Genomic DNA, 7,974 nt, shown 5'->3' with positions numbered 1-7,974 from the left:
TACTGCCAAATACATAATCAAAGGCCTTCCTTCCACGGGTGGGACAAGGATAGGTGGTTCCAGCAGGTAATTCTTGATGCTATCAAAAGCTTCTTGGCATTCATCATTCCATACAATAGGCTGATTCTTTCTAAGTAGCTTGAAGATCGGCCCGCAGGTTGCGGTCATGTGAGATATGAATCGGGAGATGTAATTCAAACGCCCGAGGAAACCTCTGACTTGCTTCTCTGTCTGTGGAGCTGGCATTTCTCGGATGGCCCGGACTTTATTAGGATCGACTTCAATGCCCTTTTGGCTGACAATGAAGCCTAATAACTTCCCGGATCTGACGCCGAATGTACATTTGTTGGGATTCAATCGAAGCTTGTATTTTCTCAACCTTTCAAACATCTTCGTCAAATACTCAACATGTTGTTCCTCATCTGTTGACTTCACAATCATATCATCCACATATACTTCGACTTCTTTGTGGATCATGTCATGAAACAGGGTAGTCATCCCTCTTTGGTAGGTAGCACCAGCATTAATTAGACCGAATGGCATCACTTTGTAGCAGAAAGTACCCCATGGAGTGATAAAAGACGTCTTTTCTCTATCTTCAGGGGACATTTTGATCTGATTGTAACCGGAGAAACCGTCCATGAAGGAGAACACCTTAGACTGAGCAGTATTATCAACAAGCACATCAATATGAGGTAATGGAAAGTTGTCTTTTGGACTGGCTTTGTTCAGGTCTCTGAAGTCAACACACATCCGGACTTTACCATCCTTCTTTGGCACAGGTACAATATTGGCAACCCATTCAGGGTACTCAACTGTCATGAGGAAACCCGCATCAATCTGTTTTTGAACCTCGCTCTTAATTTTGAGAGCCATATCTGGATGAGTCCTTCTCAATTTCTGCCTGACGGGAGGACATTCAGGCTTGGTGGGGATCCGATGCTCCACAATCATAGGGTCTAGACCCGGCATATCTTCATACGACCATGCAAAAATATCCGGATATTCCCGGAGGAGTTGGATGATCCTCTTTTTAACCCCTTCCTCTAGAGCAGCACCGATCTTGATTTCTCGCTTGTTTTCCTCGGTACCTATGTTAATAAGCTCAATCTCTTCCTGGTGAGGCTGAATGGCTTTCTTTTCTTGCTCAAGTAACCGAGTGATCTCATATGGTATGTCATCACCTTCCCCATCTTCGGCTTCATACACAGGGAATTCAAAATTTGGAGGAACCGTAGGATTACTGTGTTCAACGGGTTTATTATGGTTCAACCTGCATATAATGATTGGATGATTTTAGAAAGAGTTTTTTTTTCATGCAGATTTTTGAAATTAATAAGAAAAAATACAGACGTTTTGGTTTTTTCTGGCATTACCATTGTTTCCAAGGGAAAAAGCACTAAAGAAAAGTAGTCGTGGAAGAAACGACAAAATTTTATTAATCAACGGCAATGCCGAAACAAACATGCCCTTACAGAAAATATCACTTTCGCTTTGGGCAGAGCGAGAGGATTGTTATTTTGAAAAAAACAAGACACTTAAGCAACAAGGTATATTACTCAGAAACATGCATGATTGAGGGAATGTCAATGGCATCCCAATCTCTCGCAACGCCTCCTGGTGTAACGAAAACAGGCCTGAGACCAGATCCAGTTGCTTCTTCAGTGATAGCATTAACAAACCCAGCACTGTGGAAGACTCCCGAGGAAACCCTTGATGACGGGGAGAACCCGAGACCTTCTTTACGCTTGTTCTCACAGAGCTGTATCACCTTGCCCCAACCGGCAGTCTGACCTTCCTGGATAACCTTCTGAGCATCTTTCAATGAAGCCATAGCAGCCCCAGCTTTCTTAGGCTCTGCACCTTCAATGGTCAAACCTTGGAAAGCAGTCCCTTCAGCAGACCCTGCTTCAATACAAGAGAAAGAAGTCAGCTGGCTGACTAAGTATGCTTCTTCTCCATGAACGGTAACAAGCTTTCCATTCCTTATGAACTTCAACTTCTGATGTAAGGTGGAGGTTACCGCACCCGCATCGTGTATCCACGGTCTTCCCAGCAGACAACTGTAGGATGCATTAATGTCCATCACTTGGAAGGTAATCAAGAAATTCTCAGGGCCAATGGTTATCGGCAAGTCTATCTCCCCCAGCACATTCTTTCGAGATCCGTCAAAAGCTTTGACCAAGAAAGTACTTCTCCTCAAAGGGGTCCCTCGGTAGCTCAACTGATCTAGAGTTGTCTTGGGCATTACATTGAGTGAGGAACCGGTATCCACCAACACATTTGATATCATGTCTGATTTACAATTCACCGAGATGTGCAAAGCCAGATTGTGACTCTTTCCCACTTCCGGCAGCTCTTCTTCACTAAACCAAAGGTTGTTACAAGCAGTGATATTTCCCACTATGCCACCGAAACGATCTACCGTAACTTCGTGGTCAACATAAGCCTGCTCCAACACTTTCAACAAGGTATTCCTGTGAGCCTCGGAACTCAAGAGTAATGACAAGACAGATATCTTCGAAGGAGTCTGCAGCAACTGATCAACGATCTTGTAGTCGCTCCTCTTTATTATCCTCAGAATCTCATCTAAATTCGAATCCTCTATAGATTTGCCTGGCTGGTTCACATCTGTAGCAATGGGTGAAACAACGGTTGGAGTTGCTTCTTCAACTGGTGGAATGGTCGGCGTAGCTACCTTCTTCTGAAATAACGGCGGACGGACTTTCCCTCTTCTTAGCGCTGCAGAAGTCCCTTCGGCAATATTGCTTACCGTGGCAAAGGAGGTTAGAGGCACCTCTACTCCATTTTCTATCATAGTAGCATTGTATTTGTATGGAACAGCCTTGTCTGAAACATAAGGAATTGGTCCCGGCAACCTTATCACCAAAGGCTCAGCACACTTCTTCAAAGGTACACTCTTGACAGGCGGATCGTGAAAAACTGGCACAATCACGCAAACATCACTGACAGTCAGAAGATTATCATTCATCAAGCTTTGGATGTCGTCTTGAACAGTATGGCAACCCAAAGGATTACGGAGGCATCCTAGACACTTGGCATAATCATGGCTGAACAGAGAAGCTTTGCACAGCTTGATGTGTAGAGGTACCAGAGGAGTTGCGACGTTGCGGACATCAAGTCTAGGAGCTTCCTCACACACTTCGATCATATTCACAGCGGCATGATTTGGGAGAGGATTGTCGAGGACGTGTGGGACATTATTCTCAAAAGTCAGCTTCCCTTGATCAATGAGCTTCTTCACGATATACTTCAAAGCATAACACCCCTCGACATCATGACCTAAAGCACCTTGATGAAAATCACATTTGAGATCAGACCTGAACCTTGGAGGCAACGGATCAGGTGGGGGCTTACCCTGTCTAGTTGTACAATGCCCTCTCTGGAGTAGAGTTGGAAGAAGTTCTGCATACAACATTGGTATCGGAGGGAAAGTAGGTCTAGCTTGCTGATTTTGTTGTTGCTGTTGAACTGGCATCTGTTGTTTCATCTGTTGGGCAATTGCATTAACGGGTACTTGAGGTTGACCCGGTGGCAGAGGGTACTGATGGTAAAATGGCGGAAAGAAAGGATGCTGAGAATACGGCATATATGGGTATGACGGAGGCATTTGAGTTGCATTGATAGGAGCAACAGTGGCCATTGATTGACCGGCTCCAGCTGACACCATCCCCACTTCCGTTTCTTTCTTCTTGTGGTGTCCATTACCATATCTCTTCGATGCATTCGCAGAGGATTCAGCTTTCTCAAACACAATGATTCCATCCCTGACGGCTTCCTCAAGACGGGTTCCCATGGTGACCATCTCCGAAAAGTTGTTCGGGGCAGCGATGATCATTCTCTCAACATAATCTTTCTTCAAGGTCTTTAAGAATGTCTGGGTCATTTCTTCTTCATCTAAAGCAGGAGTGATACGGGCAGCTGCTCCTCTCCACCTTTGCGCATATTCACGGAAACTTTCCTCCTTTTTCTGAGATAGGGACCTGAGAAACTCCCTATTCGGCTTCAGTCGAGTGTTAAACCCGTAATGACTCTTGAAAGCAGCGGCTAGCTCATCAAAAGTATGGACATCGTCTTTGCTCAGACTAGTATACCACTCTGCAGCATCTTCCATCAGACTGTCTTGGAAGTAATGGATCATAAGGGAATCATTGTCCTTGTAGTTGCCCATCTTCCGGACATATTTGACAATATGATTTTGAGGACAAGTCAGCCCGTTATACTTGTCGAACTCCGGGACTTTGAACTTTTTTGGAACATCTACCTTCGATACTAAGCAGAGGTCCTGGGTTTTAATGGAGTCTCCGCTTCCCCTGTTGGCCTTAATTTCCCGTCGGAGCTCTTTGGCAAGTTCTGCCATTCTCTCTTCCATAGTTCCGGTTGTGGCAATACTCCCGTGGTGCGCATTAACACGAACAAATTGAGGCACCGTATTCACAATGGGCTCGGTAACAGTTGTTGCGGCTTGAGTCAAGGCGGTACTAACAGGAGTTAAGTTTGCCCCTGAGATTGGGCCATTGTTGGTAGTACCAGAGGTCCCTGCCCCTGTATTAGCAGTATAGTACGGCGGAAGTCCGTAAGGATACCCGGATGGCATGACAAAGCGGGGATCAGTTGTCACGGTAGGAGTCACATTTGCAGCTGCAGAAACTATAGGAACTGGTTGTTCCTGAGCAGCCAACAGAGCAGTCATAGCATCATGAGCTTTGGCCAATTCCTCCTTTAAAGATGCCAATTCGGTACGAAGCTGCGTGTTCTCTTCTTCCATAGCCCTTTTCTTTCTTCTGTATTCTCTGGTTCGATCGGTTCTATCAGGTTCGTAGACCCTCTGAGCACGAGCCACTTTTCACACTGAGGCAGAGAAACCAGGAGATAGTGAGCACTTGGAAGCCTTTGTGACCAATGCATGATGCATATGATGCATGATATGCAAATGCAAATGCGAAAGACTTATTATTTTTTTTTCATCGAAGGATTTTTAAACAAATTAGAAATCTTGCAAATAATCAAAACTACATAGCATTTTCAAAAGGAAGACTTTGAAATTTCAACAAGATAAACAAACGAAGCCCTCAAGCATAGGAAGTAGTCGGAAGATCATCGGACTCGGAATCTGAATCACAGTATCTGGCAAAGAAGTCTCGTCGTCCTCTGGCTCTCTTGGAATCCCTCATAAGCAGCTCGTCTTTCTCTTCCAATTCCCTCCGGGCCTTAGCTAGTTCTTTCTTCAACATCAGATTCTCATGAGTCTTCTGCTCATCTCTACCATCCAAAGTCATGATTAGATTCTCAGCTTGATTGTACCGAGCTTTCCACACTTGCTTCTCACGACTCTCCATAGCTAGATGCTCCTGATACATATCCTGAGTCGCGGGGAGTAGAGGTAGAGGCATAGATGGAGTGGATGAAGACACGTATCTCATAGCTGGATAAGGCATACCAATCTCCTCAGCTCGATCTATCACCCACTGAGTATAGGCCTCATGAGCGACACCAGATCTCACACCTAGATGCTTCACACTCTTCCTCCGAACCTTGGACCAAGCATCCATGAAAGCTTTCCTTTGTCCGGTAGGAGCATTCGTGTAGAAGAAGAACTCTGGAGATGTAGCAAGATTGATGGGCTTCGACTTCATAGGAAAACCAAACTGTCTCATAGCAAGCTCGGGATTGTAGTTGATTCCTCCACGGGTACCAAGAAGAGGTACATTGAGAAAGTCTCCACAACCCATAATGATTTCCTTCACTTGAGCGGCAGGAGTGAGCCAGACGACCTCATTAGGAGCGAGAGCCATAATCCGTTGCGAGTAGGACCAGTTCTCCGAGTTATCATGGAAGGAACTCGGAAGGTGCGAAATAAACCACCTATACAAAAGAGATATGCAGCAAAGAATATACCCACGGCCCTTGAGAGTCCTGTCATGAATGGCGTGGTAGGTATCCGCTAGCAAAGTAGGAACCGGGTTCTTGGAATGGAAGACCTCGATAGCATTCATGTCCACGAAGTTGTCGAGGTTCGGAAAGAGAATGAGCCCGTAGATAAGCAAAGCAAGAATAGCCTCGAGTGTATCCTGACGAGTAGTACTGAGATTAGCCTGATCAAGAAGATACTTCGAAGTGAACCCCCGGATGTGAGACTTGGTAATAAGATGGTTGGAGACGTCGGAAGTCCTGAGGTAGAGATCCTTAGCAATAACCAGAGGAGTAAGAGAAGTCCCGGGACCGGTGAAAGGCGTCTTCTCGGCTATAGGTAAACCCACTAGATTGGAGTAAGCCTCGAGGGTAGGAACCAACTGGAAGTCCGGGAAAGTGAAGCAACGGAAGTTTGGATCATAAAATTGCACTAGAGTGTGCACTAGCTTCTCGTCCACATCGGTTCGGAGCAAAGTAAGCAATCCCCCATACCGGAGTCGGAACCCTGTTTGACTCTTGACCTTGAGTGCCAACTCTCTCAAACTAACCAAATCCACTTCCTTGAACTTGTAGCACTTAGTCTTCTTCATACCTGTGATTATTTACAAAAATTCCCATTTGTTTAAGCCCTTCGATGAATGCATGAAAAATGTTTATGCATGAATGCATGTATGCATGATTGTGTTGTTAAATAACAAAGTGGGTTGAGTTTCGAAGTAACGGGGCCACGGATGGACACGGCGTCCGGTGAACTAAGGCTTTGGATAGTAGTAACCAAGGTTCTAACACAGTTCCCAAACTGCAACCTCTCTCACATATATCATGGTAGTACAGGACGACACCCGTTCCATGATTATTTGTGAGAAGGTCTAGTTTGAGTGTAGTATCGCGTGACGACTAAAGTTTGAGACAACACTCAATTTAGCCACCGCACTACGTCCTAAAAAGGCTAGGATGGGTTTGGTAACTACGGTTCATAGCTTCGTCGAACAATTGAAAGTGAAGTGCCTAAGCATGACAACACACGCCGACAATATCACCTTCAAAATGCCTCGGCTATATGAGATTGATCGCATAATCCAATACACGAGGCAACCCCCGGATCGAATTGTCGATTATATCTCTACCTAAACATAAGTTCACTCAGCCCGGGTATAGGACTTTTGATATTCTCACCCCACACGTCAAATGAAAGTAAACAAATATTCACATATGTAAGCAATAAAACAAAGCATAAATATAAACTAAGGAAAACTAGGCGGGACCCGCTAAAAAGATTCCCCAGTGAAGTCGCCATTTCTGTTATCATGGTTTTTGGGTATCAAGCCATTAATCGGACTTGAACCTTTTGACCGTTGACATCTCTCTTTTTTTCTTGGGAAGGGTAAAAGGAGAAAAACCCTTGAGTTTCCGGATTCGGGGGTCGTTTTCGCTACGGGAAGGTGTTAGGCACCCGGAGCGATTATGGTATTCCATAAGAACCGTTCTCCTAAGTTTATTTCTACGCTTTAGTTTTATTGCTTATTTGTAAAAAAGGAAGGTATGATTAGTGAAGAATGGGGGTGAGAAGAAGTAGAATTTGATTTTTATTTCGGCTTGGAGGAGTTTTTGACTCATTGCCTACGTACCCTTTTAAGGGATCAAAACCGTTCGTAGTTCATTCTCAAAAAATGTTTTTTTGTTTTTGTTGGTTGATTTTAAGTTTGAAAAGAGATTTTGAAGAATAGAGATGAGAGGCCTCAAGGGCATGAGATTTGGAAAAAAGTGAGGTGGAGTTAGTTTTTTCAAAATGAAGTCCAAGTATAGTTAAAATTTGTTAGAAATTTTACTTAAGAAAATAAAAGGGAAAAGTTATTGGAGTTTTGACTCCATTTTTCATAAAAATATTTGAAGTGAATTTATTTGCATATTTTTTGGAAAAAATTGGATTTTCTCTAAGTTCGAAACTAAGCGTTCATCTAATCATGCAATCCTAGGCATACATCTATGCATACAATCCTAAGCATACATCTAGGGTGAGTGTGTGCGTGTCGGTGCGTC

Source organism: Medicago truncatula, chromosome 4, assembly GCF_003473485.1.
Source record: "Medicago truncatula cultivar Jemalong A17 chromosome 4, MtrunA17r5.0-ANR, whole genome shotgun sequence".
Classification (NCBI taxonomy): Eukaryota; Viridiplantae; Streptophyta; class Magnoliopsida; order Fabales; family Fabaceae; genus Medicago; species Medicago truncatula.
This window is presented reverse-complemented; position numbering follows the sequence as displayed.